Source organism: Tenrec ecaudatus, chromosome 14 (assembly GCF_050624435.1).
Source record: "Tenrec ecaudatus isolate mTenEca1 chromosome 14, mTenEca1.hap1, whole genome shotgun sequence".
In the NCBI taxonomy this organism is placed as follows: Eukaryota; Metazoa; Chordata; class Mammalia; order Afrosoricida; family Tenrecidae; genus Tenrec; species Tenrec ecaudatus.
In genome coordinates, this window is record NC_134543.1 from 55255364 (window position 1) to 55275524 (window position 20161).

Here is a 20161-nt window from a genome sequence, read left to right on the forward strand (position 1 = left end):
TTTAAAGGGCTGCCCAGTGCCACACCGTGTTTTGTACTGGCAGCTGTTGAAATGATTCTTATAACTCACCAAGATGGAAAATAGAAATGTCACTGAAAATGTAGCAACTTTGTGTGACTGGGGAGGTGTTTGCTACAGAAGGTCATTCGGTGAGGTGGTGTTTGTCCTTGCCCCTCACATGTGCTCTCCTCCGCTCTCTGGAGAGCTCTGGATGGAGGAGTGGAGAGGGGTGAATGTTGACTCACGGAGAGAACTTTCTTCACGCTTTCCTTCCCTGCACTTGAAGGCTCAGCAGTTGCGCTGACTGGGCTCTCTCTTCCACTACTGTGAAAGGTCCTCAGCCCCAATGGCTCTCCATAACCGCTGATTTCTCCGAGAGCCCGGTTTTTCTGTTTCAGGATAAGATTATTAAGATACAGAATATATTAATAATTCTCTCATGTCAACAGTAAGATTCTGTGTACACTAAACGGAATGGCTGGAATTATGAAAAAGTACTTCATTAAAATAATTTCACTCTATTCTCATCTGTACTGTATACCCCCAAAAAATACAAATGAAAAATTCTTTCAAAATGTTTTAAATTTATAGATTATCCTACTTTAAAATATTTAATATTTTGTCAGTAGGGTGTATTATTTAATACTGGTACATTTTGGTTTTGTGTACAAGAAAATGCATATTAATATTAAAACTGTTTAATGAGCCTTGGTGTTATTGAAAACATTTTATTTTCATAAGAACCTTTGCTCAAACTTTCTGTATAAAACATGAACTTAACATAGCATAATCTATATAGCAGCCAATCTTTTTTTTTTAATGATGAAATTTTTCTAGTGTGGAATGTAAAGATGCGGGAGAGAGTTTAATCATAGGAGCGTCAAAAAGTTTGAAGTCAATTAGTATTTTAGGTCAAGCAAGAATGGACAGTTTTGCATTACGTTTGTGATGAAGTCTTAGTATACCAACAATTCATTTGGTAATTCATTTTATGTAGTGTAAGGCCTTTTACCTGAGCCTTCAGACATGATTAGTGTTCCTTTTGTTTTGTTAAACCCTAAACCAAACTCAAGCTATGGTAATGGCTTTTGTTTTGCTTTTTGAGTTACTTTTTGCTAAGAGAGGGGTTCACTTCAAAGTGACCTCCTTGGTTGTGGATTGGGCTGCTAACTACAAGGTCAGCAGTTAGCAACCAAAACAGTTCCCATCTCAGAAACCCACCAGGGCATTTCTAGCATCCTTTAGGGTCACTAAAAGTCAGAATGGACTCCAAGGTGGTGATTTGGAGTTGTTGTTCTTAGATAAAATGAGAAGTTTTATCTTTGAATGTGGCTTGAGGGTGATGTGATGGCATGCCTGGACTTGCCCATGGAGCTAGAGTTTTAATTTAGGGAAAGCGAAGTGATAACAGAGGGACTTTATTTATCAATAGGAAATTGATAAAGTTAAATTTAAATAGTTAAATTTCAAACAAAACCAAACTGCCTGCCATCAAGTGAATGCAGACCCATAGTAAACCTTTTAGGAAGGGTAGAACTGCCCCTGCAATTTTCCAAGATTGTACAGTAAGTCTTTACAGGAATAGAAAGTCCTGTCTTTATTCCCAGGAGCGGCTGGTGGTTTTAAACAGCCGACCTTGACCTTAGCAGACCATCACGTCACCAGAGCTCTATAAAATTTCAACCAACTTTTTAAAACTATCATTTAAAAATAAAATACAATAACTATCTTCAGAATAACCCCTTGTAACTTTGTTGCTATCAAACAGTGATAGAACCGAATGAAGGGGACGACAAGCAGGGACACTGTGACTGCACCCACGGGCTGAAACATCATTGTGAGGGCGGGGCAGGACTGGTAGCATTTTGTTCAGAGTGAGAACCTAACACCACGGTGGTGATTAAATTCATCCACTGGAAATGCTCGGCTTCAAAACGTTCATGAAAAATTGTTATATCGTTACATTTTATTTGTCCACCAATTTTTGAAACCTTCATTAAAGAAACATCGTGGGGGCCACATTGGACCTCTCTGGCCCTCAAGGCTGGGTTGCCATGCATGCCCCACCCTCCAACCTTCCTGACCAGTTCTGACACCAGCCACCCCTCGCATGCATGCTTTATTGCGCTGGGTTCTAGAATGCACTGCCAGGGCCACAGACAAGGCTCTGGGGTTTATCAGGAAAGTTAGCAGGTTACAATTCAGGTGAGAAATGCTCAGGATACAGTTCATTCACGAAAGTGTCTTCTCTGCCATGCTCACAGGCAGGACTTTCTCTGACCCTCAGCCACTCGGCCTGGCCTCTGCCCTATTTGGGCAATGTTACAAAACTCTTTTAGGGCTACCAATCAATACCCAAAGGACATGCCACTTCACTCTAAGCCTCAATCCAAAGGGCCTCAGCCCCAGCTCAGTAGATCAACAAATTCAGTCCCCACAATTCAGTGCTCAGTAGGCCTCGTACCCATAAGCACTCCAATTTATTTGCTCTCTACACTGGGAATTCCCCGGCTCTGTCTCCTGGTCCTACTGCTGCTCCGACTGTGTCACTCTAGGGTCACAGTTGTCTCCTCGATCCATGCGCTCCCACCTCTACTCGTACTGATAGTGAGCACTGCCCTTCTTGCTTCCTACGTGACTCATTTTATGCCCACCAAGATGGAACTCTCAATCAATTCTGTTAACAATCACTCAGCCGAATCGTATCATCCAGTTAGTGTCTTCTCCTGTCTTACGCAGACACCTCAGAAAAACAAAGGTTATTTGGGGAGAGACAAAGGCTCTAGCTAGAAGAGCTAGGTCATATCATCCAGTGCACTCGCCCCGACCCTAGCCAAAGGATGTGGATAGCCTTGTGAGCAGACAGCATTGTAAAGCGGGTTATGGCAACTGTGGTTAGGTTAAAATGGAGTACCATTGGATCTCTCTTATGATTCATTGTAAAGTTGTTTCTGGTTTTTTTTTAAATGAAGAAGCCCTTTCGTCCATAGAGCAGGCAGGCGAATCACCTGGCTATCATGCAGACAGCATCAGAAAGTGGATTATTGCAGATGCAGTTAGGTTACAATTTAACATGTTATCATTTGATCGCCCTTTTGACCCATTTTAAGTTTGATTCAGTTTGTAGTATTTCCTGCTCTTTTTAATTCAAGTTTTCCTCTCTCTTTTACTTTGTAATTGTTGTTGGAATCCTTGGGTATATTTATCTGTACATGAAATCCAAGATAGATCTATATCTACAGACAGTAAGTGGATCAATTGTTTCTTGGGGTGTGGCAGGTAAGATTGGGAGAAATGGGGAATTAATAATGTGTACAAGAAAGAAGAAAATGTTCTTAAATTGAGTGTATTGTTGATTGTGCAACTCTTCTTAATATGATTGAATGATTGAATCATATGCCAATCAAACTATTAAAAGATAAGATAAAATAATTCTTTTTTTAAAAACATTTTATTAGGGGCTCATACAACTCTTATCACAATCCATACATATACATACATCAATTGTATAAAGCACATCTGTACATTCTTTGCCCTAATCATTTTCTTTCTTTGTTTTTCTTTTCTTTTTTAACATTTTATTAGGGGAAAATAATTCTTATACTAATAAATTGAGCTCTTATAAAAGATATATTTTCAGGATATCACTTTATGGACAAGGGAATTTGGGGGCCTGGGTAAGATTCGGGACAGGCTTTCTAAACCACCCAGACCACACATCCATTGCTATTTCTCAGGTGCGTAGATCTTCCCATCTTTGGTGCCTTTTTCTTACCTTAAACCAGTGCTTAAATGCTGAGCATTGCATTTGCAGGAGGCTGTAGTGTACAGTGGAAGCACGAAATCCATTTGGAATCTGTGTATAACTTTAGGATCCATTGAATTCTTTCTGCCAGCATGTAAAAGACTTTGTCCTCATGTCGAGTATGTTTGCTGCTATTCCACTGGACAGCCCAGGAAGGGGGCAGCCCTTGATGGATATTGGGGTGTCTGGCTCTTTCACTCAACCTTCTAACCTTTCCTAAATTCTACTTTCCTAGATCCTTTGAGATAGACAAAACCAAGCATGTTGGATATGTTATCAAACCCAAAACCAAACTCACTGCTATCACTTTGATGCAGACTCATAGCGACCCTGAAAGACAGGTTGGAACTGCCCCTACAAGTCTCCCCAACCATCACTCTTTGTGGGAGTAAAAGGACTTGTTTTTATCCGTGGTTAAGTTACAGGACACTAGAAAAAGTGTCTCCTGATATTTAGTGTCATGCTTTAGTATTTAAGGATATGTAAATGCATTTTATTTTTCTATTTTATAGTAATGTGGGGAGTTGGTAGTAAGTTTCTGAAAGTATTTTTAATTTAGACCTTCAAAAATTATTTAATACAACTTCTGGAATTGCGGTGAGTGTTGTGAGAGAGTGAAAAGCCCAGTCTAAGTATGAGTGTTACCTTAGAAAGATTGACGTGCCAAATGAGAATTTCCAAAGCTCTACAAGCATTTTCAGTCAAGAGGCTGGTGTTCCCTATGTAAACAACATATATAGGAAACAAAAGAGAACATATACTAAAGGATAGTGTTTAGTCCAAGAGTGCACGGAGTAGATGAGAACCGCACAGGTGAAGACAGTGTGGACAGCCATTCCAAGCTATTTGGCCTTCAGATGTAGCAGCAAGAGTTTTTGAGAAGGTCGCCTCAATGGATAGTACACCTGGTCAAATTTGTGTATCCATGAATATAATATTGTAATCATAAAACACCAGATGGGAACAAATAAACACCGAAAGACCACTACATGGTGGGCTAAGGATGGACACTAATAACACCATTATTTTCTACCCTTGAGGGAGAAAGCTTGTGTTGCATGGTACATTAATACGGATTCAGTCACAAGTAATAGAAAACCTATTCTAGCTAGTTAAACAAAAAAATTAAAACTAACCTTTTTGTTGTAAATTTGGCAAGGTTTCACATATCATACCACTTTTGCATTCAACAACTTATCCATTCTCCCAGTGACTTGCACTGCAACCCCCTCCCCACAAACGTTTAACCCCCACCTCCCTTATATTATCCTCTCTTTCACCAAATAACACCTCTAGCCTATTAATGCCCCTTTCCTTCCTCCTCCCATTCCTGGTAACCATCAAAGTCTGTTGGTTTGTTTCTCAAAGTCTGTTTCTTATTGAGGGAAAACCTTTGTGTGTGTGTGCATGTGTGTGTGTGTGTGTGTGTGTTATAACAGTGACCTGATACGGTATTTATCCTTTTGTGATTGACTAACTTCACTTAGCACATTGTGCTCCAAATCCATCCACCTCATAAGGTGTTTCACAGTTTCAATGATTTGCATCTCTCAGCAAGCTGGTGATCATGTGCATTTCTTCATGTTTTGGGGCCACCTGATTTTCTTCTTTGATGCCTTGTCCATGTCATCTGCCCACTTTTTAATTGGGTAATGATTTGAAGTCATGTAGAATCATTAGATTTTTTTTAATTGATCATTCTACATACTTTCAAATCAGCCCTCGTGGCACTGTTGCGTAAGCATTGGACAGCTAACTACAAATTCGGCAGTTCAAACCCACCACGTTCTCAGTGGGAGAAAGATGAGGCTATCTGTTCTCTTAGCTTTGCAGCCTCAGGAACCTTATATTGGACTGATAAGCATTGGAATCAGCTCGATGGTAGTTTGATGGATACAATCATTAGGAGGAGGATGAAATAAACTTTGGTCGAATGTTCAGGAAAAAGTACCAAAGCCACACAACAGAACCAAAACATCAAGGGAGAAGTTCCCAAACGTCTATAATCTGTGAACAAGGAAGTGACACACCGTGAGTCTAACCATTACCCAGTGCTGCACAAAAGTATTGTCTGATCCCGACTTGGAGCAGCTCATGCACAGAGAGGACCGTAGGGCCGGCCCATCACAAAACATGATGTCCCCTCACTGACCTATGGCACTACCGGGACAGCTCTGGAGACACAGCTTGGAAACTGTGCCCGTCCGCCCCACGCACAGTGGGGTGAAACACAAAAAGAGTGCAACAACAGGGCAGCGAGGGGAGCAATGTAACAAAGTCCCCGGGGAATCCTGAAGACAGACTTCTAACTCAGGGACAGGGTGTGGCGCCTCACCAGACCTGATTGGGTCAGCAGACAGACCTGGAACTATTTATTGCTTTTTTCTTCTCTCTATATCAGTGGTTATCAACCTTCCTCATGCTGCAACCCTTTTAATACAGTTCCTCATGCACAAAATTATTTTTGTTGCTACTTTATCACTGTAATTTTGCAACTATTATGAATTGGGTGATCCCGGTGAAAGGGGCTTTTGACCCCCAATGGGGTCACGACCCACAGGTTGAGAACACCTGCTCTATATTACTTTAAGCTAGGCAGGACAAACAATCACGAGGAGAAACAACAATGGGACAATTGGTCGTTGGGGGTGGGGGGCGGTAGGAGGAGAGGGGTCGGCATGGGGATCAAGGAGCCAACAAACTCAGGGATAAAGAAGTAATAAGAGAAAAAAATTGATGGTGAGGAGGGCATGTAATGCCTGGTGGGGTTGGATCAAGTGCAATGTGTCCAAGAGGAATTACTGAGAACTGAATGGAAGATGAGCATGATAGTGGGACAGGAGGAAAGTAAAAGGAAATAGAGGAAAGAACTAGGAGGCAAAGGGCATTTATAGAGGTCTAAATATAGGCATGTACACATGTAATATATTTATAGATGATGACAGGGAAATAGGTCTATGTGCATATATTTATAGATTTAGTATTAAGGTAGCAGATGGACATTGGGCCTCCACTCAAGACCTCCCTAAACACAAGAACACTTTGTCCTAGTAACCTGGTACTCTTTGATACTCATCTTCCTGACACAATCACTGAAGACAAAATGGGTGCATAAGAAAATGTGGTAAAGAAAGTGTATGGTGTCCAGATATCAAAAGATGTAGTGTCTGGGGTCTTAAAGGTTTGAAATTTGAAGGTAAACAAGGAGCCATCTATCATGGAAGCAAATAAGCCCACATGGAATAAGCGCACCAACCTGTGTGATCATGCGGTGTTGATGGTATCGGGTATCAAAAGAGCCAACACAAACAATTAGTGATATGAAAGAGGAGGAGTTTGAATGGGAGACCCAAAGCCCATCTGTAGACATTTGGACATCCTCCCACAGAAGGGTTACAAGGAAGGGACAATTCAACCAGGGTGCAGTAAAGCACCAACGAAACACACATCATTCCTCTAGTTCCTGAATGCTTCCCCCACCCCCACTGCCATGACCCAGTTCCACCTTACAAATCCAGCTAGATTGGAGTACAAACATTGGCACAGATAGGAGCTTTAGACACATGGAATTCAGGATGATAAACTCCACAGGAACAGTAGTGGGAGTAGTGATATCATGAGGGTAAAGGGATGGTGAAGGGGGGAAGAGGGAAACCCATCACAAGGTTATATATCTAGCCCCCTCCCATTTGGACTACTAACAAATGTGGGTGAAGGGAGACAACAGGTAGTGTAAGTAATAAAATAATAATAATATGTAATTGATCAAGGATTCATGAGGGTGGAGGAGGGAGGGGAAAAAAGATCTGATAACTCTTTTTTGGAAAATATTTGGGAAATGTTAATGGCAACATATGTACAAGTGTGCTTAATACAATTGAATGATGGATTGTTATAAGATTTGTAAGAGCCCCCCAGTAAAATACTTAATTAAAAAAAATGAGCCAAGCGAGTCTATCACTTCAGGGAAAACAACAGTGTTGGTTGCCAGTGATAAAATTTGAGCATTCATGTGAAAAACCAAAAGCTGTTGTCTGGACTGGGTTTGCCAGCAGCAATATCAGAATTATGACTTTCAACTCCACTACTATCTTTTTGCTATTCTACTGCATCTGATAGGCTCAACCTAAATGATATCTGGAACCCTGGCTATAAGGGTGTCCAGTTTTCCTAGGAGCCCTGGTGACATAGTGATTATGAGTTGGGCTGCTAATCTCAAGGTCAGCAGTTCAAAACCACCAGCCACTCCTTGGGAGTACGATGAGGTTTCTACTCTCAGAAACCCACAGGGGCAGCTAATGGTAGTGAGTTTAGTTTTGGTTTTTGGAAGTGGGAGTGGACTAAGTATTGACTGTCATATATTGTATGTATCACATTTAGTGATTAGCACAAGTAAATTATTGACACATTTGAACAAACCAACATTTGTTTTCTGTTTCTTAAGTTCTCCATTCTACAACCAAAATTCATATACATATAAAAGTACAGGTAAGTTTGTCAGGTGGAAACATTCATTGTGGACAGCTTAGTTTTATAACTCACAGGACTAAGAAGGATTCTCATGTAATATAAATAACAAGAAGGAGCTCTGGTGGCATTGTCAGATAAGAATAGGACCGCTAACTGCTAGCTAACTGCTAACCACACAGTCAGTGGTTCAAACACACCAACTGATCCTTGGGGAAAAATGAGCCCATCTGTCCCAGTAAATATTTACAAACTCTTAGAAATGTATAAAGGGTTCCAGTGAGTCAGAATCAATTCGATGGCCTGGGGTTGGGTTTAAATAACAAAAACTTGAATGATGTCACCTCTTCATCTTTATTATTGGAATCGGTATATAAACCAGCCACTTCCCCACTTAAAAATGACTTTTTATCTGGTAATGAAGGCGCCCTGGTGGCACAGTGGTTACAATCCACAAAGTCACCAGTTTGATACCATCAGTGCTTCCTGGGAGAAAAACGGGCCTTCTAGTTGCTCCACAGTTAGTCTAGGAAACTCACAGAGGCAGTTCTGCCCTGTCCTGAAAGGCTCACTACGAGTCGGCATTGACCCAACGGTAATGAGTTTGTCTTTTTAATCTGGTAATTCTGGCACCATCTAGATGACATCAGTGCCGTAATTCCCCAAAACACCAAGGAACTTTATATTTTTGTTCCATCACAGACTGTACACAGCATATAATACACAATGCCTTTTTATTTCTTTCTGTATATATGTGAATAAGGCCGCTGGTGGTGCCGTGGGCTACAATTTGGACTGCTAATGTGAGACAAAGTAGTAGTTTGAACCCACCAGACATTCCACTGGAGAAAGATGAGGTTCTCTGCTCCAGTAAAGATTCACAGTCTCAGAAACCCAAAAGGACAGTTCTACTCTTTCCTACATGATAAGTTAGGAAACAATTTTAAAAATAAGATAAGTTGAAATTGGCCCATCGACACTAGATTTGAGGGTTTTATATGGGTGTGTGCAATAAGTTAATTGATCTTTTTGTTTCATAAAAGCATTATAGTTCCTCTTTCAAAGACATTTTCTGTACATTGTCTCTTGCAGCTGGTCGGGTTTTTAGGAAGGGTTCCCCATAACAATCATGGAACAGGCCCATTTGTCCGAGTGATAGTCCTGCGACTTTCAAGCAAATGGATCATTAAGAGAACTAGAACTCTCTATAGCAGTGAGCAATAAGAATGAGCGACAAGGACATTTATTATTTCCTGCGGTCTTGCTTTGCCTTTCTTTACTAGTGGCTGGCAACACTTATAACTTTAAATAAATGGAAGAAGTAGGAGAGAAAATGTTAGCTAAACCATTCTTGAAAATATGGGTGGTAAAAACAAAAAAAAACAAACAAAAAAAAGAAAATATGAGTGGTAAAAAGTTTTCTGAGTACCTCCTTGAATGCACCTTTAAAAACTAATGACAATTTAAACTCTTTCAATCACTGGAAGACCAGTTATTAAGAGAGGAAAAGTAGTTCGATCATATTAAAAAGAGTCATTAGTTCCGTGAGTTCCTTGGGCAGCTCTTTAAAAAAAAAAATAATACTGTGCTTGGACCAGTCAAATGACCTCTTTTTTTTTTTTTTTTTACATTTTATTAGGGGCTCATACAACTCTTATCACAATCCATACATATACATACATCAATTGTATAAAGCACATTCATACATTCCCTGCCCCAATCATTCTCAAAGCATTTGCTCTCCACTTAAGCCCCTTGCATCAGGTCCTCTTTTTTTTTCCCCCTCCTCCCCGCTCCCCCTCCCTCATGAGCCCTTGATAATTTATAGATTGTTATTTTGTCATATCTTGCTCTATCCCGAGCCTCCCTTCCCCCCCTTCTCTGCCATCCATCTCCCAGGGAGGAGGTCACATGTGGATCCTTGTAATCAGTTCCTCTTTTCCAACCCACTCACCCTCCACTCTCCCAGCATCTCCCCCTCACACCCTTGGTCCTGAAGGTAGCGTCCACCCTGGATTCCCTGTGCCTCCAGCTCCCATATGCACCAGTGTATAACCTCTGCCCTATCCAGTCCTGCAAGGTAGAATTCGGATCATGGTCGTTGGGGGGAGGAAGCATCCAGGATCTGGGGGAAAGCTGTGTTCTTCATCAGTACTACATCACACCCTGACTGACCCATCTCCTCTCCTAAACCCCTCTATGAGGGGATCTCCAGTGGCTGACAAATGGGCCTTGGATCTCCACTCTGCACTTCCCCCTTCTTTCACTATGGTATATATGTGTATGTGTGTGTATATATATATATATATATATATATATATATTCTTTTTTTTTTGTATAATGCCTTATACCTGGTCCCTTGGCTCCTCGTGATCGCACAGGCTGGTGTGCTTCTTCCATGTGGGTTTTATTGCTTCTGAGCTAGATGGCCGCTTGTTCACCTTCAAGCCTTTAAGACCCCAGACACTATCTCTTTCGATAGCCAGGCACCATCAGCTTTCTTCGCCACATTTGCTTATGCACCCGCTTGTCTTCGGCGATTGTATCATGGAGGTGTGCAGCCAATGATATGATTTTTTGTTCTTTGATGCCTGATAACTGATCCCTTCGGGATCACGCGATCACACAGGCTGGTGTGTTCTTCCATGTGGGCTTTGTTGCTTCTGAGCTAGATGGCCGCTTGTTTATCTTCAATCCTTTAAGACCCCAGTCACTATCTCTTGATAGCTGGGCACCATCAGCTTTCTTCACCACATTTACTTGTTCACCCACTTTGGCTTCAGCAGTTGTGTTGGGATGGTGAGCATTGTAGAGTGCAAATTTAATAAAAGAAAGTATTCATGCATTGAGGGAGTGTTTGAGTAGAGGCCCAAGGTCCTTCCGCCACCCTAATACTAGACCTATAAATATAGACACATAGATCTATTTCCCCATCTTCATATATATATTTGCATGTACATGTCTTTGTCTAGACCTCCATAAATGCCCCTTGACTCCTAGCTCTTTCTTCCCTCTCCCTTGACTTTCCTCCTGCCCTACTACCATGCTCCATCCCCACCTGGGCTACAGCTATACCTCTTCTCTACGCAACCTTGCCCTTGATCATTCCCCACCAGGCCTGCCACTCCCCCCTCACTATCATTTTGGGTCCCATGTTGTTCCCTTATCCCTGTGTTTGTTAACACCACTTCCTTACCCCCCTACTCCCCCCACCCGAAGTCCCCCCGGAATTGTCGGTCCAATTGTTTTTCCTCCAGATAATTCATCCAGCCTGTCCTATTCAGACAGACCTGTGGAGACACTAACATGCATGAAAACAAGACAGAGGAAAACAAAGCAACAGTATACAACCAGACAACAAAACAATAAAGACAAACCACTGACAAAGAACAAAACAAAACACTTCACAAAAGAAAAGCTTGTAGTTAGTTCAAGGATCATTTGTTGGCCCTTAGGAGTGTTTTCCAGTCCAGTCTGTTGGTGCACCATGCCCTGGCCCCAAAGTCCACTTTCAGCATTCCCTGGGGACCTTGCCACTCCATTCCCTTGCTGTTCCGCTGCACTCCCCCAGTGCTTTGCCTCGGTGTGGTGGGATCAGGTCAGGTGCAATTCCCACACCGTGTCTCCGTTGCTGTCCCCTGTATCGCCCTTAGTCGCTGAGGGGCATCATTTCTCATAGTGGGGCCAGCCATGTTGTTCTCTCTGTGGACTGGCTGCTCTACTTAGGAACATCATCGTCACGGCCCGATGGGCCAGGCTGTGTTCCACTCTCTCCTTCTGCCCCTTCATCTGCTCCTGTGTGCTCCGATCAGACATGTCCATCTCCCGGAGCTGCAGAATCAATGTCGTCCTTTGAAACAAATTCTTCTCGGGGGAGGGGCAGGAATCCACTTAATTTTTGGTGCTGGGGCCAGCCTCCCAGAACTCTCCACTGGTTCCCTACTCCACGCTGGGATATTGCATTCACACCTTGCGGCACTGGGTTGAAGTCTGGTCCCACTTTCCCTGTGGAGATATAAACAATACCCTCCCCTTGGGTGGGTTAGTGCCCCATGTCCCCACTCCCTTTTACTTCCTTATATTCATCCTTTTATTTTCCTTTCCCCACCTCCTCCACTGTTGTCTACCATGTGCATCCCTGGTTTTGGTCTGGTCTCTTCCATACTACACAGTCTTCACCCCAAAAATGTTTGTAAACAGTAGCTTTTTCCCCTATGCCACTTTTGCATTATTTTTAATACTTACCTCAATGGGCTCATGTTGTACTTGTCCTTTTGTGCCTGACTTACTTCGCTTAGCATGATTTCCTCCAGTTCTTCCCATGCCGCTATGTGCCTCATACGTTCATCACTGCTTTTTAGTGATGCGTAGTACTCCATTGTATGTATATACCACAGTTTTTAAATCCAATCGTCAGTTGATGGATATTTGGGTTGCTTCCAGCTCCTTGCAATTGTGAACTGTGCCGCAATGAACATTGGAGCACAGATGTCTGGTCTTGGTTTGTTTCTTGCCTCTTCTGGGTATATGCCCAGTAGGGGGATTGCTGGGTCATATGGTAACTCTATTTCCATCTGTTTTAGGTATCGCCAGATTGATTTCCATAGTGGCTGTACGTACTTACAGTCCCACCAGCAGTGGATGAGAGTTCCTGTCTCCCCACAGCCCCCCCAACACTTGTTGCTTTCTGATTTTTTGAATTGGGCTACCTTTGAGGGTGTCAGGTGGTACCTCGTTGTTTTAATTTGCATTTCTCTTATGGCTAAAGATCGGGAACATTTTCTCATATGTTTGTTGGCCATTCGGATTTCTGTCCCTGTGAAAATTCTGTTCAAGTCCTTTGCCCACCTTTCAAGTGGGCTATTGGTTTTTTTCTTTTTGGAAGCTAGCAGGGTATTGTAGATTTTAGTAATTAGGCCTTTGTCTGATGTGTCATTGCCAAAGATGTTTTCCCAGTCTGTGGACTCTCTTATTACTCTCTTGGTGAATTCTTTAGATGTACACAAGTGTTTTGTCTTCAGTATATCGCATCAAATGACCTCTTAAAGCCATTCTAAATTCTAAAAATGTAAGCAACCTTTTGATCTATGAAGTTATTGCCATAGTAATTGGCATTTTAGGTTAGACTAGGTTTATGGTTGAGCAATTTTGTTATCCTTATTTATAGGCTCATCCTCTGAGAACACCAGTGTGCTTGACACTTCCATTTCATAACACTTGAAGTCATCAGGTATTTATATTCAGTTTGGAAAATTTTCAGTGAAAATCTCTTGTAATTAAACAATGTTGTTAAAAAAAACAAGTTTAACTTTCCTATTATTGAAAATTCAAAAGCCACCGAAAGATTCCCAGGAAAGAGTCTCCGCGATCCTCCAGTTATCTCATCGCCAGAGGCAACAGGACTCACCAGCCTAGTGCAGCCTCTGAGAGGCGTTTACACACATATAATCAAAACTACCTTCTTTTTACCCAAGTAGGAACAAACTCTGCATAGTTTAGTTCTTGCTTTCTCATGTTGTAATTTATCTTGGAGACCGTTGTTCCACAATGACTTGGTTTTTCTTTTAAACTTGTTTCTTTTTTAATGACTCAATAGCCTCCACTAGCTAGATTTACTATTATTTATTTAACAGACTTATTGGCATGTGATTCGCACATCATACAGTTCAAAAGTTCTATCATATCAGAGTTATACAAGCTTGGTTTACTATTATTGGTTGAGCCAGTCTCCTCTTACTAATGGTTATTTAACTCGTTTCTAAGGTGTTTTTGTTGTTACTGCTACTGTTTGCTGCAACAAAAATACTGAAGTGAAAAAGCTCATCCATAGATTATTTTACATGAGAGCATTTATGTCTTTAGGACCAATTCCCGGAAGTGGAATTGCAGTATCTAAACCAAAACCAAACCAAACAAACCCCACACAAACCTGTCTGCCAGGAACTCTAGGCTGAGTCATAGGAATCCTATAGGTCGGAGTAGAACTGTTCCTTAAGGTTTGGGAGACTACATCATCCCAGGAGCAGACAGCCTCATCTTCTTTCCCTAAGGGAGGCTGGTGGACTTGAACTGCTGACCTTGAGTTTGACAGTCCAACACCAGCCATCAAGGTACAATTTGATAGAAATAGTCAAGTTACCTCCGATGGAGTTTGAAACTACACTTCTACCAGTATTTTAGAGTGTCTGTTTTCCCAGTTTCAACATAAACAATGTGTCATCGAACTTTCTGATTTGTGCTATGATAATAGGTTAAAAAAGGGGGGGGGGCGGTTGTGTAGTGTGTTATGCATTGAGTTACTAACACCTCTCCCCACAAAACAAACCAACTACCCCCCACCCCCGAAAAATAAATTCACTACCATTGATTCGGTCAGACTCATAGCCACCCAATAGGGACCGGTAGAACTGTCCTTGTGGATTTCAGAGACGACAACTCTGCAAAGAGTCATCTTTTATTTCCCCATGGAGTGACTGGTGGTTTTGAACCACTGACCTGGTGCTTATGCTTAATATGTAATGTGTTGGGTTGCTAACTGCAAGGTCATTGATTTGAAAACCACAGGCCACTCTGCTCTGGGGGTCAAAGACCTACTTCCATCTGGGATGCTGGTGGTGTCCTGCTTATGCATTCATTGGGCTGAGGCGCTGGGCGGTTCAAAACCACCAGCAGCTCCAGGGGAGAAAGGCGGGGCTTTGTAAGCAGCTACCATCTCAGAAACCCACCGTGGCTCGCTCTGAGTCAGCACTGACCATGGTGGTGAGTGAGTTAGTCTCCGAAACCTACCGGCTGGAATTGAGTAGAGAGGGCAGTGAGGCTGCTAACCGCCCCCCACTCGCAGCCCACCCCCGTCAGCATTTTGAGCCCCCAAACGCTCCTCCGAAGACAAGTGAGGCTTTCTGCTCATTGTTACATAGTTACAGCCTGGGGATTTCCATTCTGTCCTGTAGGGTCACTATGAGTCGGAAGGGACTCAATGGCAGTTTTTGAAGTTTAGTAGCTGAAAATAGTAAATCAGAATAGTCTAAAATTCCAAAAATATGAGAGGGCAGAAATGAACGATATTAAGCATAATTTAATATATTTCTTTGAGCTATCGTTTCATATTGTTTACCTCCCCCCTATTTTTTCCTTATTGGCTTATTAGTTTTCATTTTTATTAATTTCTAGGTCTTTTACATATTAGGGAAATCAGATCTGTGAAATGAAATAAAAACTTTTTTTTCTTTCCAGTTTATCATTCGCTTTTTTATTTAGCCTATTTATAGTAGCTTTCTGCCGTGCAATTTGTTTTTTCATTCGAGTTTGTCAGTTTTCTAGATTCATGTCATATTAAAAAGGTCTTTCATACTCTGTGGTTAGGAGTACTTTATGGTTTACTTTTTGCATTTCAATCTGGGAGACATCTGGCATCTCTCCTAGTATAGGATGTATGGTTTGGATCCCATGTTTCTTTTCTCGATGGCACATTTGTCTGGTTGGGAAAAATTTTAATGGTATTATTCTTAGATTGTTTTCTGTACACACATGATCATATTCCTATTTTCCCAGCTCTGAGTTCACAGCTCAGATGCCTGTAGAGACTAGGCAGGTTACATAAAAGGGTGCAGAGTGCCAGGGGAGGAGCATGGCCAACTGGAAATGGGATGGCATAGTTTTCTAAAGAGGGCTCATCACCTGCTGATTATTCCCTTACAGGAATGTGACAGGGCCTAGTGTTACCAGATCTTTGTTTATGGGAGTAGAAAACCCCATCTTCCTCCCTCGGAGCAGCTGGTGGTGTCAAACTGTGGACCTTGAGGACGGCAGCCCAACAAGACAACAGAGCTGGCTCCTGGGAGGCACTGGAGTGATATTCCTCTCACTCTATTAAGCAGATCCTTTTATTACAGTGCAAAAGTTTTAAATTGTCAAGGTGGTGCTGAGTAAATGTTCTTTTCTGAAAGAAGGTGGTAGGCCAAATAAGTATGGGAACTTAAAACTCTAGTAGTTTATTCCTCAAGTTTGAGAGTTTGCCTCCAAATTGACCTATAACTGCTATTGAGCTGATTCTGACCCATAGTGATCCTAGTTTCTGCAACTGTAAATCAGGAATGAGATCACTTTTTTTTTTTCTGCTAAAGGCCCTTTGGATATTTAGGACACCATTCGAGGGTCATACTGGTCAAACATGAAATGAACTTTCCCCTAGGGTGACGGCTGCTACTGCTTCTCTTTGGTGAGACGTGAGATGTTAGTTGGTATTGACTTCCAGGGCCTTGTACCCCTGACAAGGAGCCGTGGTGGTGGAGTGGCTATGCAGTGGGTAATGGTTAGTTGGAAACCACCAGCCACTCCATGCGGAAAAGAAGAGACTTTCTACTCCCATAAAGGTTTGGTAACCCTGTACTATTGGGTCATTATGAATCAGAATACTCAATAGCAATCAGTTTTTGTTTTTTTTTTGGATACAGCTTGTGCATGAGCTAGACATTTCCCACCCATGCTGAAACTTTCTAAAGGAAGAGATGGCTTATCCTGCTCCCTTAGAGTGGCTGGTAGGTTTGAACTCTCCTCCTTGGGGTTAGCAGACCAACACTGAGTGGACACCATCACCAGGGCTCCTCTACAGGAAAGAAAATCACACATCCTCTAGAGAAGGCCGTCTGCTCTTACAGATTGAAAGAAGGGTTGATTAAATGTAAGTGTCTTAGAAGCCTATATTTTATCTCAAATACATGGAAATATGGAAATGGTGGTCATTTATAAGAGGACATTGCCAACTCAGTGTATAATTGGAATAGATTTCTCTAGTTTCCCAATTTTTCTGTTCTGACTGCCGGTACTGACAAAGTGATGCAGAGTTTGGGGGAGAATCATTGCTCAGCAGTGAACCCCGTAGCTAAGTTATGTACAGATTTAATCTCTCTATCTGATCTTCTTTCCTTTCCCCTTTCACTGCTCATTGCTGGGGACAGGAAGTGAAGAACTACTTTCTCTACAACTCGTACTGATATATATATTTAGCATTTTTCATGGTATAAAATGTACGATAACGAAAAAGATACTAGAATTTGTACCTCTTTCACCAGAAAAGCTCAAGGTGAGGGGGATCTTTTCTGGGTTGTCATTAATGTTTCTCAGCCACATCCACTACTGTCAAAGGCCGGTTTGTGCCTTAGTCTGATGCTGAAGTTCAGGGGCACTTGTAGACTAAAACCGACTAGAAGAAAGGCCTGGTAATCTACTTCCAGAACTCAGTCAATGAAATAACCCTGTGCACCACAGCAGCCTGTGGTGGTGGGATGGGGGGCTGCCATGGGTTGGGAGCAACTAGCAGGCAGCTAGCCATAAGGAGGATGACGGGGTCCCAGAGGAGATGAATCTTACACAATTTTTAGGACAGTGTGAAGAAAAAAATTGGGGCTAGGGAAATATGGAGGCAGAGAAAGATACTGGGAGTCATGTAAGGGTTAAAGGTCACATAGGCAAATGCTGTTATACACATGGTCGTGCGAGTGGGGATCTGCAATTAGATGCTTGGATAGACACAGGCTGCACAGGTTTGGGATGGATAGGAGGAGTGTGCCCACGAGTATTTGTAGGCTTGGATATAAGAGGATGCTGTTAGATTGTTGTTGGGTGCCATTGACTCGGACCTGACCCACAGGGCAACACTGCCCAGTTCTGCACCATCCTCACAATTGTTCCTATGCTTGCGCCCACGGTTGCAGCCACTGCGTCAGTCCATTTTGTTGAGGGCCTCCCTCCCCCCTACCAACATGATGTCCTTCTCCAGGGACTAATCTCTCCTGACACGTCCAAAGTATGTCATATTTATATACTCTGACCATCCTTGCTTCTAAGGTTGAGCACTCTGCCACACTTCTCTTAAGACATGGTGTTGTTCCCTTAGCAGCAGCTCATGGCACTTTCAATAAGAGGACATCTGAGGGTATCTGTGCCTGTATATACCCATGAATGTAATGAATTGAACAGGGAAGTTATGAAAACTTCTTAGACATAACCAAACACCTTGAAGCAATGAGTCCCACAGCGCCTGGGGCTTCAGGACCATTGTCTGAAGGGATCCCACGTCAACTGGCATAACACAGTGAACAAAGACAACGTTCTCCATTCTATTTCGGTAAGTAGTCACTGGGGTCTTCAAAGTTCATGAGCAGTCATGTAAGGTGCAACTAACTATTGGTCTCCCCTTCAGAGGAAAGAGGGGTGATGAAAATCGAAAGACACATGGAAACAATTAGTCCAATGGACTAGCTAATGGACAGTACAAATATTGAGACCAGAACTAGACCACTATCAGACCACTATCGACTGCTCTGACCAAAAGGGATCATTAGGAGATTCTGGATAGAGTGGGAGAAAAACATGGTCCAGAATGAGCTACTGGTCGCTAAGATTGGCGGAACCTCCGAGACTTTGTCCACAGTCACTCTTCAGGTCTGGAATGAAATTCAACCCCATGTGAGACTAATCAAACATTTACGGTGCAAGGATAACATTTACCCCAGAACAAAGTTCAGAGGGTTGGGAAATATGGAGGAATAGAGACAGAAAAGCACAGAGTGACCGAAGTGATGGTACATTGAGCGAATTGCAATGGATGCTTTAAAATAAAATGTTTTATGAACCATTCAATGTAAAACTGATCTGCTTTGTAAATGTTCACCAAATTCACAGTAAAAGAATTTTTTAAAATGTATTGAACTGTAGTGCTCGCTTCGGCAGCACATATACTGAAAATGTATTGAACTGCTATAACCTTGTGAACACAGGGGCTAGTTCAGGATCCTGAAGTTCAAAATTGATGCCATTGCCATCTTGCTTTTGCTTGTCCCACTTTCTTTCTCTTTTAAAATCATTTTATTAGGGGCTCATACAACTGTTATGTCAATACATACATACATCAATTATGTAAAGCACATTTGTACATTCATTGCCCTCATCATTCTCAAAACATTTGCTCTCCAACTAAGCCCCTGGCATCAGGTCATTTTTCCCCTCTCCCCTGCTCCCCCCTCCCTCATGAACCCTTGATAATTTATAAATTATTGTTTTGTCATATCTTACGCTAACTTCTCCCTTCACGCACTTTTCTGTTGTCTGTCCCCCAAGGAGGAGCTCACATGTAGATCCTTGTAATCGGTTCCCCCTTTCCAAGCCACCCTCCCTCTACCCTCCCAGTATGGCCACTGACACCACTGGTCCTGAAGGGATCATCCACCCTGTATTCCCTGTGTTTCCAGTTCCTATCTGTACCAGTGTACATCCTCTGGTCTAGCCAGCTTTGTAAGGTAGAATTGGGATCATGATAGTGGGGGAGGAGGAAGCACTTAGGAACTAGAGGAAAGTTGTATGTTTCATCACTGGCCCTTCTCCTCCCCCAGAAGGGGATGTCCAGTGGTCTACAAATGGGCTTTGGGTCTCCACTCCACACTCCTCATTCACAATGATATGATTTTTTTGTTCTGTTGATGCCTGATACCTGATCTCTTTGACATCTTGTGATCGCACAGGCTGGTGTGCTTCTTCCATGTTGGCTTTGTTGTTTCTGAGCTAGATGGCCCCTTCTTTATCTTCAAGCCTTTAAGACCCTAGACACTGTATCTTTTGCTAGCTGAGCACCATCAGTTTTCTTCACCACATTTGCTTATGGACCCATTTGTCTTCAGCGATCGTATGATGGAGGTGAGCATCATAGAATGCCAATTTAATAGAAGAAAGTATTCTTGCATTGAGGGAGTACTTGAGTGGAGGCCCAATTCCTTCTGCTACCTTAATACTAAAGCTATAAATAATGCACATAGCTCTATTTCCCCATCCTCATATATAAATTTATTTGCATAGGTACATGTCTTTATCTAGACCTCTATAAATGCCCTTTGC